Source organism: Mobula birostris, chromosome 8 (assembly GCF_030028105.1).
Source record: "Mobula birostris isolate sMobBir1 chromosome 8, sMobBir1.hap1, whole genome shotgun sequence".
Taxonomy (NCBI): Eukaryota; Metazoa; Chordata; class Chondrichthyes; order Myliobatiformes; family Myliobatidae; genus Mobula; species Mobula birostris.
Window position 1 is genome coordinate 123,664,407 of NC_092377.1, and position 13,902 is coordinate 123,678,308.

The following is a 13,902-nucleotide window of genomic DNA, read 5'->3' on the forward strand; positions in this document are numbered from 1 at the left end:
CAGTCTGGTGTCCGACCACAGCCGCGCACTGGGACACAATTGTATTTATTATTATCTCGAGAAACAGTTGACTTCTATCAGCGGGAAAGAACTTCTCTCAACCCGTGTTATTTGCGTGGGATGAAAGTTGGTGTTTGTCGTGTAGGTACTTTCTCCGGAAATTACTATTTGCCGCCTTCGAGTTACTCTCGCATCGAAATGTCAAGAGTACGAGGGCTGTTTCAGTAAACATGTTAACGGGCGTCATCATGCTTCCTGTAAAATGACCGCAGTGAGTTGCGTACACACCCAGACGACAGGACAGCTGTCTATCCAAATGCCACAAGTAAGGTCACCTGGGAAGAGTCAACATTTCTGCAAAGGAAAATAGGGATAAGTCATGTATTACAGACCAGCATGAGTCATATTATTTATCAGAGGTCTTTGGAGAGAATATTGAGGGATGAGACAGATGCGTTTTTTTTTCAGGACTGTAAGTACGACCTTTTGAAGATATTAGATGTTTTAAAAACATGATTAAGATTTTTGAAGGATGCTTTATGTGGCATGTGCCCTGGGCATTATCTTCATAACTTTCCTTTAACTGACGGCTAGACATCTTGATGTATAATTACGTCAATTATTCTAATTTGCCTTTTGAGCAAAGGAAAATATGCTACTCTCAAGTCCTCCGATATATCGCCGCTCCTCGTGAAGACCCAAATATCTTTCTCCATGCTTCAGCAATCACCTCACGCGTATTTGAATGTTTAACTTCTAAATCTTCCTAAATCGCTGTATGTCAGAACCATTGCCCCATAATCTGCGTGCCGATCTACTAATCCGCAAAGACCTATGTACTTGTGCCCGCACCATATCCTCCATACCTCTGCCATCGGTGTACCTGTACAAATGTCTCTTAGAAATTTGAAATCGAACCAGCTTCCAGTGACAGCTCGTGCGAAGCTCTTCCCACCCTCTGGGTGAATTAGTTCCATCACATGTTCACTGTAATTATCTCACATTTCACTATTAAACAATAACCCCTATTTTAGGTCTCACACAAACCCAGTGAAAAAGTTCTTACATTTACACTACCTTTGCCCCTCATATTTTGTATACTTATATCAAATTTCCCCTTTCTATTATCCGCTATGGAATAAAGTCTCAAAAAAAAAGACATAAACCAATCTTCCGTCCCTGGACCCACTTTACACCTCACGCTGTCGGAGCAGTACTGCCAGGATAATCAAGGACACGACCGACCCAACGAACACACTTTTCATCCCTCTTCCCTCCGGGAGAAGGCTCGGGAACGTGAAGAGTTGTATGGCCAGATTTGGAGACATCTTCTTTCCAACTGTGATAAGACTGCTGAACGGATCCTAACCCAGATCTGCACCCTACCCTCCAAATGTCCGGACCAGTCTCTCGTATTTTTTCTTTTTTTGCACTGTCTTACTTTCCATTATCTATGTCCTATTTGTGATTTATAATTTAAATGTTTAATATTTACTATCAGTTTGTACACCAGGGAGCGGGTAGCGCAGAATCAAATATCGCTGTGATGTTTGTACGTTCTAGTATCAATTGTTTGCCGACAATAAAGGGTAAAGAAGAAAGTATTCAACCTTCCCCTGTAATTCAGGTCCTAAGGTCCTGGCATCACCCTTGTATTTTTTCCGCAGTCTTTCATTCTTACTGATACTTTTCCGATAGGTGGGTACAACATTAAAATTAGGTCCCAGCAACGCTTTATAAAGCTTCACCACAACCTCCCAGCGTCACGACTGTCGGTGTGCTGAAGGCTTTCCTTACGGATTATCTTTCTGTGATGCCACCTTAAAAGATATTATGAATCTGATTCTCAGATTCCTCTGCTCTACTGCAGTCCGCAGTGCCCTACCACGCACCGTGTAAGAATATCATGTAGCCCCATGGTAGTCTGGAAACTGGAGCGAAGCTATTACAGCTCGATCTGTTCTGAAGTTCGAGGTTCAATCCCGGTGCTGTTCTGTAAGGAATCTCGGTATTCTCCCACTGTCCAAAGACGCACCGGTATGTTAATTGGTATTGGTAAATTGTCACGCAATTCGTTTAGAGTTAATCACGATTGCCAGCGGTTTCTGGAGGAGCATAGCTTGACGGGCTGGAAGGGCCTATTCCTCGCTGTATCTCTAAATCATAAATAAGGACAAACCTTCTTTGGTCCATCCAAATTGCAACAGCTCACACTTGTCTGCATTAAATACTATCTGCCATTTATCAGCCCGGTTTTGTGCCTAGTACTGTTGGCGTGTGGCCAAGTGGTTAAGGCGTCGGTCCAGTGATCTGAAGGTTGCTAGCTCGAGCTTCAGCTGAGGCAGCGTGTTCTGTCCTTGAGCAAGGCACTTAACCACACATTGTTCTGCGACGACACCGGTGCCAAGCTGTATCGGCCCTAGTGCCCTTCCTTTGGACAACATCGGTGGCGTGGAGAGGGGAGACTTACAGAATGGACAACGGCCGGTCTTCCATACAACCTTGCCCTGGAAACCTTCCAAGGCGCAAATCCATGGTATCACGAGACTAATGGATGCCTATTTGTGCCTGGTCCAGATCCCACTTCAGAAAAGGCCTAGTCTCTTCGGTTAAAGAAAAAGAAAAAAAAAAACAAAACTGCACAACCTATTTCTCATCATACCTCTGCTTTACCACTGGATCAGAATACAACTGTTCCTCAGTGGAACTTTATCTCCCTAGTTGCAAACTTTTTTTTTATCATGTAACGATATAAAGCTTAGAGATTATCCTTGACCTTTGACCCTGCTTGATAAGAACATTTCATATCTCCGCTGACCCATCCTGGTCGCTTATTTGAACATTTCCCTGAATCTTTACATTCTAAAGAGCCTAGTTCGAAGTTATCCTTCATTAAAATTTACTACACGTTATGACACTTCTGGAATAAATTTAGAAGCCCACGGGACATCTGTAGTTCCCTTTACCTATTATCCTTATCCTTCTTGGAACACGCTGCTCCTGAACACTCGTCAGCTCGTCTTTTCATGGTGCCCTCATTTCGGGCATGAACATCTGTGATACCAGCTGCTCCCAATCAGCTGATCCTCTCATACTTCGTTGTTATTTGCCGTACATAATTTAGTACAGGAAGATACAGTTTTATCTTGAATCATAATGGAGAAAATCTTTCGACGGTGATTTCAGCAGGAGAGCAAGCAGTGCTGACCTTAATGGATTATACTGTGTACAATATAAATCTCGTTACCTTAAGCATGTTATTCTTGCTATGCAGGGTGGGAACCAAAAGTTTGGGTGGTATTACGGGATAAAGATTTTGTCAGTTTCAGCTCAATTTTAAGGGAAGTTCTCATGTAAACGAGTAAATTCCAAAACGAAATACAAGGAAGACCCTCCTGATTATTACAGTTATGAACCATGGATTATAGCCTCGGAAGAGAACTGAAATGGGGAAAATTTCTTCACCACTGGTTCTCAGCCCAGAAGGCAGTGGGCACAGGATGTTAAATATATTCCATCTGGATGCATTTATCACTGTTAAGGAAGACAACGTGTCCTGGAAATGCAGAGCCCATGCCAACAAAGGTGCTACCTGAGCTAGGCCCAACTGCTTCCTCCCCTCCGTCACCAGATTTCTCAATGAATAATGTTACAGTGATAGACCTCAATATTTTCCCTTTTTGATTTGTTTTCTATTTCCACTACTTATATAGAAATATGTAATACTAATTTTGAACGTTCAGTTTTTATTATGTATTACAATGCATTGCTACCACAAGAAAGAAGATTTTACGACGTCAACCTGGAACTAATTCTAAGTTTTATGATAGTCATCTGAAACGACCAATGCTGAAGTAGCATTCATTTGTCGGGGAACTCATTTCAAGAGCCTCAGGGTAACATTGAATTTTCATAAAACTCTGCTTAGCCAGTTGGATTACTGTACTCAATACTCTTTGGGTTTATATACGCAGGATGTAGAAACTTTAGAGAGAGTGCGGAGGAGATTTACAGGATGCTGCCTGGATTGGGGGCCGCCGTCGGTCAGAGTTGGCTGTGGGTATTATCTACTAGCTATCCAGAGACGCAAGCCTGGGCAGTACAATTTGGAGAGCAAACTATTTCCACGTAGCCAGCCTCCATCCGCAGCCCCTACGCATTGATGAACCCAAAGAACAGCAAAGACTGATACTGGTTTGGTTCTAGCAGTGTCGCAGGAGTAACCATTTAGTGTTGAACTCGTTAGGGACTCCAGTACCGGATTTTCCCTCGGAGTTCATTCCCGAAGTCTTCTCCATGTGTGGGTATAGCTGCAAGGCAGCGGAGGTTTGAGATTAGTTTTCCTTCTCCTGGATGAGTTGCCAACCACAGCTGACGAGACCCACCTTCCGGAAGCGACTGGTTTTAAGGAGCCAGTAACCCTTCTCCTGTCTGTGGAAATGGTTTCACCGGGCTTAGTAACGACGCCACAAGTGAAAGCCAGGTGCGGACTTTGTTGTCAGAGGCTATTTTAGGCTCAAGTCATTGGAAATGTTTAACAGTTAGTGTGGGCTTGACCCCATTGCCACTCCCGGCTGAAACAATCTTAAGAGACCGGAATTAGAGAGCATATCTTATCTGGAGAGGTTGATCGAAGTAGGGCTTTTCTTTTTTTTTCAGTAAAGGAAGATTCGAGGCAACTTGATAGAGGTATACAAGATAATAACAAGTGTTGATCGTGTGGCGCGCAGTGCGTTTATCTCTGGTGCGTCAATGGCTAATAACAGATGACATACCCTTCAGGTGACTGGAGGAAAACGTACCAGAGTGCCACGGTTATTTATTTTTTTTTCTAAAGCACAGCTGGTGAAAATTGCAAGGAACGCGAAACTGTGGTGGTGGTAGCCACAAATAAACGACGCCCTTGAAGGACGCAGACAGGCAGACGTATTAATGAGGAATGAAGGGCTATGTTGGGTTAAGTTTAATAAAAAAAATGGAACAATAGCATGGAACGAAGAGCTTCTTCCGCACACTACTATTTTGTTCTATATATTGACTGTTTACTAATAGTCAGCGAACAAAAGTTCTTTGGCACATTTACCTATCAGCAAATACATGTTGGGATGCCATGTTACTGATCTACAAGACATTGTTAAGTTCTCATTTGATTACTGTGTTCAATGTTGTTCACCTTGTTGGAAGAAGTTAAGCTGGAAACTCTTCCGAAAATGTTCACACGATGCTGCTAGATCTCGGTAGATGGAAGTATAAGGAAGTATAAGGCAGGCTGGGTCTTTATTCCTTGGAGCATAGGAGACAGTCGACTAATCTTATAGAGTTGCATAAAATCATCAGTGGTGTTGGAAGGAATCTGTTCCCTGGGATAGGGGCTTAAACTGACAGGAGACAAAATTAAAAGGAGCCCAAGGAGTAATTTGTTGAAGCAAAGAATTGTGAATACATGTGACGAGCTGTCCGGGGAATGTTTGAGCTATGTAGATACGGTGGCATGCAAAAGTTTGGGCACCCCTGGTCAAAATTTATGTCCCTATGAACAGCGAAGCGAGTAAAAGATGAACTGATTTCCAAAAGGCATAAAGTTAAAGGTGACACATTTCATGAATATCTTAAGCAGAAAACTTGTTTTTATTTCCATCTTTTACAGTTTCAAAATAACAAAAACTGAAAAGGGCCTGAAGCAAAAGTATGGGCACCCTGCATGGCAGTACTTAGCAACACCCCCTTTGGCAAGTATCACAGCTTGCAAACGCTTTTTGTAGCAAGATAAGAGTCTTTCGATTCTTGTTTGTGGGATTTTCGCCCATTCTTCCTTGCAAAAGCCTTCGAGTTCTGTGAGATTCTTGGGTCGTCTTGCATGCACTGCTCTTTTGAGGTCTATCCAGAGATTTTCGATGATGTTTAGGTCAGGGGGCTGTGAGGGTCATGGCAAAACCTTCAGCTTGCGCCTCTTGTGGTAGTCCATTGTGGATTTTGAGGTGCGTTTAGGTTCATTATCCTGCTGTAGACGCCATCCTCTTTTCATCTTTGGCTTATTTACAGACGGTGTGATGTTTGCTTCCAGAATTTGCTGGTACGTGATTAAATTCTTTCTTCCCTCTACCACTAAATGTTCCCCGTGCCACTGGCTGCAACACAAGCCCAAACCATGATCGATCCACCCCAACCTTTAACAGTTGGAGTCTGGGACTGCTCATGAAATTTTGCATTTTTTTTCTCCAAGCATACCTTTTCTATTCAGAAGGTTCAAAGGAACATCTAAACAAGCCTGATGCATTTTGGAAGCAAGTCCGGTGGACAGATGAAGTTAAAATAGAATATTTCTTCCCATTTTGACTGCTAATTTTTCCAAGAGAGAATTGCGAGAGCCAACTTTCCCTCGGAGTTTTTGGATGTGGGTGTCAAATGAAAGCGTCCTCTCCAGTGTCACGCCCACGTAAACTGGAGTCGGGTGATTTTCGTACTTCTTCCCACACCAGAAGATCTTGAGTTTCTGAGCTGCTTCTCGATTCCTTAGGTGGAATACACACACTTGACTTTTTGATGTATTTGAGTTCAGTGACCATTTTTCATAATACTGCTTCATTGCTTCGAAGACTGCTGTAAGTCGTACTTTAACTTCTTGGAAAGAATTAGCTTGTGCTGCTGTGCATAGGTCATCTGCAATGATAAACCTGCGTGTGTTAGGAAAGGTTGGTTGGTAATTTGTGTAAACATTAAATAGAGGTGCCAAATGCTCCCTGTGGTAGTCAGTTCTTTTGTGGACGCCACCTACTCTTAATTCCTTTCATTTCTACATGAAATCAGCGATTTTCTACGAGGCTAATTATTACTTTGACTGTGGTTTCCTTCTTTAACATTTTAGATACTTTCGGTAGAAGGCCTCTGCGATTCACAATGTCGTATGCTGTTGATAAGTCAACGAATACTGCCTCTGTAAGTTGCCACATTTGAAATCCATCCTGAATATACGAGGTTAATTTCAGGACTTGACCGCAGCAAGAGTGGCCTGGCCTGAACCCGGCTTGGTCTGGTGTTACAAGACCTTCGACTAAGGGGGATATTCTTTTCAGTATGGATCTTTCGTAGAATTCATAGAGGGTGCAGAGGAGGAAAATCCGTCTGTAATATTTTTAGGAATTTTGGGGTCTTTATTGGGGTTTAGGAGAGCAACATCTTTGGCTGTTCACTTTTTAGGTAATTTTAATGATCTTAGGCAACAGTTAATAAGGGACAGAAGCCAATGGAGTGCTTTAGGTCCAAGATGCTTAAGGAATTAATTAAGAATCACATCTATGCCAGCAGCTTTGTTGGATTTTAGCTGTGATCCTTAATTCTTCTAGGGTGAGAGGTGGGAAGTTGTTATTCCCATTTGAGAGAGCTGACTCTATCTAGGGTGAGAGGTGGGATGTTGTTTTTACGTTTGCCTCCGTTCCGTGTTATTTGGTCGACCAGTTAGTATTAGTTGGTAGGAAACCTGATACGCACTGGACATAATAATCCAGTGGGTCGTAAAATGATAAATCCTTCGCCCAATGAAAATCACGAAAATCGTTAGTGTTTGACGTTGAAGAGGAAATAATCCAGGTTCCTCTAAACTCTCCTTTTTGGTAATAATCTCCATTCCAGGCAACCTCTATGTTAACGTCCTCTCCATCTTCGTCAAAAAATTTGCATGCTGTCTGTAATACCTGAATTGTGCATACTGTTCCAAGCTAACCTGTCTAATAGATTAAGCTAATACAACGTGACTCTTAGCTCGTTTTTGAGCTATGAAGGCGGGAAAGCCACACACAAAAAATTGTAAATACAAATCCTGTTTAGAGGACTCTGACTATGTACTGAATATATCCCGTTCAGGTTTTGTATGCTTCTTCATGAGCTCCAGTGAGAATAACCTCTGAAAATCACAACTCTCCAGGTAACGAAAACATTCAGTTTCAGGAAACATCCTGATAGTTCCTCGAAATGCACACATAACAGTGAAATAATTGGGCAGGTTCGGCAGCATTTGTGGAAATAAGATGTCGACATTTCTAGCCAAGGACTTTCAGCAGGACTGCAAACGAAAGGGGGAAGTAAGAATAAGAAGGTGGTACAGAGGTAGGAGGACAAGCCCGAAGGTGATAGGACAACGCAGGTGGATGAGATAGGAGGGATGAAGTAAGAAGCTGGGAGAAGATATATAGAAAAGGTAAAGGTCTAGATAAGAAGGAGTTTGATACATACGTTTTAACCAAACCATTTGTGTATATGTAAAGCAGAGATGGGCGGATTCTTGATTAGTCAGGGCATATAGGGATGTGTAGAGAAGGTCGGAGTTTGGGTCTGGAAATCGATCTGTCATGACGAAATGATGGAGCAGATTTGAATGGCCGAATGGCACGTAATCCTATTATGTCACATGTACAATGCATTATATCCACAATAAAGAGATTCGTGTATAGCAATAGCCAGTGTGATTAGTTAATTGTCATAATTCCTTCCAAGGTATTCGACAAACGATGTATTTATCCGACTGTGGCCGACAAGGAGTCCTGTACGATTCGTTTCCTTATTGATTCTGCTTCCAGCGTCTAGACGTCTTAAACTTCAATGGTAACAATGAGACTGTGAACCTCTTCCAGCTGCTTCCTCTCCACTTACTTTGTTAGAACTTACTTTTCACACACTGGGATGCCTTTCCGGCACCTTAGAGGACCATCACTTTTCTCGGAGATGTTGTTTATAAGAAATCTGCGGGAAAATTAGATTTGGATTAATCAGCGTGGACGTGATGGGCCGAAGGGCTAAAGGCCCTAGAGCGGGATAACTACAATTGGTGACCATATACTTCTCAGTTTCTGTTGAGACGACCTTCATACCTTCGCCGTCCATCTTTCCCATTCCATCCATCTGTCTCTCCCACCCACAACCTTATCCTCCCCCCTGCCTTTCTCTCTCTCGCCCCCTCACCAACACCTTTGCGTCCCTCTTGTGTCTGCACCGTACCTTCCGCTCGCTGCCCCTACTTTTCTATTGCGTTTCCAACTCTTTCTTCTCTCTCTACTACATCCCCCACACACACACACATTTTCCACCTCTCTTGCACCCCTCCCTCTAGCGAAACACTCCAACACCACTACCACCCCACCGCCCCCTCCTCCAATGCATTGAATGGAGATGTTCTTCTTAGATTGTCAAGCGAGAGAAATGTGGGTGACTGCATTTGCTTGGTGATTTGAAGTGCTTTCATCCTCACACTCTCCAGTGGCAGGGACGGGGTGGGCGGGGGGCGCGGCGTGTGCATGGTGATTTGCAATGTTTTTATTCTAACGCTTGTAAGGCATGAAAATGCCCGACCCAGGCCTCTCATGGTCTGAGTCGATGTCCTCCCCACCACCCCCCGCCCCCCCCCCGCCCGTCCCTATCCTCACACTCTGCAGTGGCAGGGATGTGGGGAACGCATTCTGCAAAGTAGTTACCTCATTCCTGGACACACTCACCAGCAACAAAGCGACGACCACACTAGTGACCACCGGTGGCCCGATCAAAGAAATGTAGGAACGTTTAAATGCTTCTCTGCAGAAACTGAAACCTTCAGATTCTGAAATAATAAGAAACACGTTTGAACATTTAATTCAATTTTGAGTAATTTATAATTAACGTACATATAACTGACCATATGCAACCCTGAGATTCATTTTCCAGTGGGCAAACTCAGTAAAGCCAATAGCCATAACAGAATAAATGAAAGATCGCAACAAAACGGCGGAAAATCAGAGTGCAAAAGGTAACAAACTGTGCAAATACAAACAGAAAGAAAAATAAATTAGAATAAAATAAGGCATGTTTCTAACCTAAGCGAGAAATCACAAAAGATCCAACAAAACATTTCCTCCAAACTATATATCATAATTGTAACATCATAAATCTCGCAACTAGTCACCGCTCATTTAGATAAGCATTATATAGTTACAGAAGAGCAGAAAGGATGCCGTAAGGCTATGAAACTATGTGAATAATAACAGCTAATAGGATCTGTAATCCTTAATGAAACATGGAGGAATTGTAAGAAACTTGAATGTTGTCATAGAAACATAGAAACGTAGAAAACCTGCAACACAATACAGGCCCTTCAGCCCACAAAGTTCTGCTGAACATGTCCTTACCTTAAAACTGTCTAGGCTTACCCATTGCCCTCTATTTTTCTAAGCTCCATTTACCTATCCAGGAGTCTCTTAAAAGACCCTATCGTATCCGCCTCCACCGCCGCCGCCGGCAGCCCATTCCACGCATTCACCACGCTCTGCGTAAAAAACTTACGCCTGACATCTCCACTGTACCTTCTTCAAAGCACCTTAAAACTATGCCTTCTCGGGCTAGCCATGTCAGTCCTGGGGAAAAAACACAACTCTGACTATCCACAAGAACGACGCCTCTCATTACCTTGTACACCTCAGGTCACCTCTCATCCTCCGTCGCTCCAAGGAGAAAAGGCCGAATTGACTTAACCTATTCTCATAAGGCATGGTCCTCAATCCAGGCAACGTCATTGTAAATCTTCTCTGCACTATTTCTATGGTTTCCACGTCCTTCATGTACTGTGGTGACGAGAGCTGAGCACAGTACTCCAAATGGGGTTTGAGCAGGGTCCTATATAGCTGCAACAATGCTTCTCTGTTCTTAAACTCTATCCACGGTTGATGAAGGCCAATGCACCGTATGCCTTCTTAACCACAGAGTCAATCTGCGTAACACCTTTGAGTGTCCTATGGATCGGAACCTAAGATACCTCTGAACCTCTTACCATTAATGCGACATTCTGCCACATATTCGACCTACCAAAATGAACCACCGACACTTACGTATCTGGGTAGATCTCATTCTGCCACTTCTCAGTCCAGTTTTGCATCCTATCAATGTCCCGATGTAACCTCTGACAGTCTTCCACACTACTCACAACACCCCAAGCATTATGTCATCAGCAAAGTTACTAACCCATCCCTCCAATTCATCATCCAGGTCATTTATAAAAATCACGAAGAGTAGTGGTCCCAGAACAGATCCCTGAGGCAATACACTGGTTGTCGGTCCACATGCAGTATATAGAAACATAGAAACATAGAAAATAGGTGCAGGAGTAGGCCATTCGGCCCTTCGAGCCTGCACCGCCATTTATTATGATCATGGCTGATCATCCAACTGAGAACCCTGCACCAGCCTTCCCTCCATACCCTGCGATCCCCGTAGCTACAAAGGCCATATCTAACTCCCTGTATGACCCGTCTACAATCACTCTTTGCCTTCTGTGGTCAAGCCAGTTCTGGATCCACAAAGCAATGTCCCCTTGGATCCCATACATCCTTATTTTCTCAATAAGCCTTGCATGGGGTTAATCATCAAACGCCTTGCAAAAATCCATATACACTACATCTACGGCTCTACCTTCACCAGTGTGTTTAGTCACATCCTCAAAAAATTCAATCAGGCTCGTAAGGCACGACCTGCCTTTGACAAAGCCATGATGACTATTCCTAATCATCTTATGCCTCTCCAAATAATCATAAATCCTGCCTCTCAGGAATCTCTCCATCAACTCACCAACCACCGAAGTAAGAATTACTGGCCTATAAATTCCTGGGCTATCTCTACTCCCTTTCTTGAATAAGAGAGCAATATCCGCAACCGTCCAAACCTCTGGAACCTCTTCCGTCCTCATTGATGATGCAAAGATCATCGCCAGGGGCTCAACAATCTCCTCCCTCGCTTCCCAGGGTAGACTGGGGTACATGTCATCCGATCCCGGTGACTTATCCAACTTGATGCTTTCCAAAATCTCTAGCACATCCTCTTCCTTAATATCTAAATGTTCAAGCATTGCAGTCCGCTACAAGTCATCCCTACAATCGGCAAGATCATTTTCCATAGTGAATACTGAATCAAATTTTCATACACACTCTTCCACTGTCACACTTGATTGGTCCAATTCTCTCACATCTTATCATCTTGCTCTTCACATACCTGTAGAATGTCTCCGGACTTTCCTTAATACTGTCCGCCGAGGCCTTTCCATGGCCCTTTTTTGTTCTCCTAATTTCTTAACCTCCTTTCTGCTAGACTGATAATTATCTAGATCTCTGTCATTACCTAGTTTTTTGAACCTTTTGTCAGCTCTTCTTTTCTTCTTCACTAGATTTACAACAGCCTTTGTACACCACCGTTCCTGTACCCTACTATCCTTTCCCTGCCTCACTGAAATGTACCTATGCAGAAACCTGTGCAAATATTCCCTGAAAATTTGCCACGTGTCTTCTGTACGTAACCCTGAGAACATCTGTTTCCAATTTATGATTCAAATTTCCTCCCTGATAGCCTCATATTGACTAGCAAAGAGCATTTGACTCTGTCCCGCGCTCATGGTTATGGAAGGTCTGAATATATATAAACTACGCCCAATGTTTGTGAAATTGCTACATCTGATGAAGATTTGGTGTACAGTACTAAGAATACCTTATCTATTTCAAACCAATGCAGAAAGAAGAAACCTTCACTGTACAGAAGTCAACATATAGAAGAGAAACACTCGCCATGCAAGACATTCCCATGATCTGAGCAGACTGGATGTCGAGAAGGAATTGTGAAACGCCTGGATCAGAGTCGGAAACCCTTTCTCAGAAAAGGGGAGGTGCTCTTTGTGGCAATACTGAAGCAGGTGGATGACCAAAATATTATCAAAATACATAATAAAAGACCAGCAAAGTCAAGAAGGTAAATGTATAAAATGCCAAGGGAAACCAGAAATAATCCAACACATTACAGGATCCTGCAGCAGTTTAACTCAATCTGATTATTTGCACAGGCACAGTCAAGTGGCAAACGTCGTTTACCAAAACTCTGATTTAAAATATAAACATAAAAGACACGATACCCTACAATAAATACAAGACTGATCCAGTTTTAGAGTTAGATTCCTTCAAACTATATTATGACCGATCCATTATTATAAATAGGACAATCCATAACAACAGTCCTGATATAATAATACAGGATAAACAAACAAGAACAACTTACTTAATGGATATAGACATTCCGACCACACACAACATACAAAAAATCAGTAAGTGAAGAACATCAGAAATATGCTGAATTAAAAGAGGAAATTGAACGTCTATGGAACATGAGCAGGTTATACATTGTCCAGTCAGAAAAATCTACCACCGGCATCATCCCAATGCCTCTACCCAGTGGCATTAAACAATAGGCAAACACAATAAAACTTCATAATGTCACGATACTAAGCACCACTAGAATGCTCCAAAATGTTCTAACAATTGAGAAATGAATGTGCTTGGCTAGGCACTTTTAGCCAGGTTTTACCAGCTTGAGCTGAGAAAAAAAAATACAAAATAAAGAAAATAATCATCCAATACATGTTAACAATTCTGCAACATCTGATGAAACATTGGCGTACTATGATCACCCTATCTATTAGCAAGCAAAAAAGAGCAACCACCGTTATCGAAATAACCTGATGCATTTTTTTCTGTCTGACTCACTTAGCCTTCTATGTTTCTATTTGTATCTTTGAACCCGCGAACAGATGTGTGTGAGAGTAAATAAAAAGGCATCTACTCTCGAGCTTTCATGCCGACATGTAATTTAAAGCGAATCCAAGTGAAGGAATGAAGGATCCAAGCAATTCATCACCAACCTCTCAAAACATTTGATCGCAATGGATAACATTGCTACCGGACCTTCTTCCTAGCTATTGGTTTAACTGATGTCTGCTTAAAGCAGGTGTTCAACTCAGCCTGCCGAAGCAAGAGGTTAAAGATATTGGTGAACACCCCAGCCAGTTGAACAGCACGGGTTATTAGTACTCGGTTAGTTACCTTTTCTGCACCGGGTGCTTTCCGTGGC

General features: G+C 42.7%; 1 long non-coding RNA gene across 2 annotated transcripts; it reads left to right on the forward strand.

The window, feature by feature from the left end:
* Nucleotides 1-357: 357 nt before the first annotated feature.
* LOC140202306 (uncharacterized) lies at nt 358-13,600 on the forward strand. Of its 2 annotated transcripts, none has more exons than XR_011887065.1 (3): nt 358-472; nt 8,491-8,598; nt 12,517-13,600. It is a non-coding gene; the product is annotated as an uncharacterized lncRNA (long non-coding RNA). The 2 variants fall into 2 exon arrangements; XR_011887066.1 differs by lacking the exon at nt 358-472 and adding an exon at nt 6,868-6,936.
* Nucleotides 13,601-13,902: the final 302 nt, after the last annotated feature.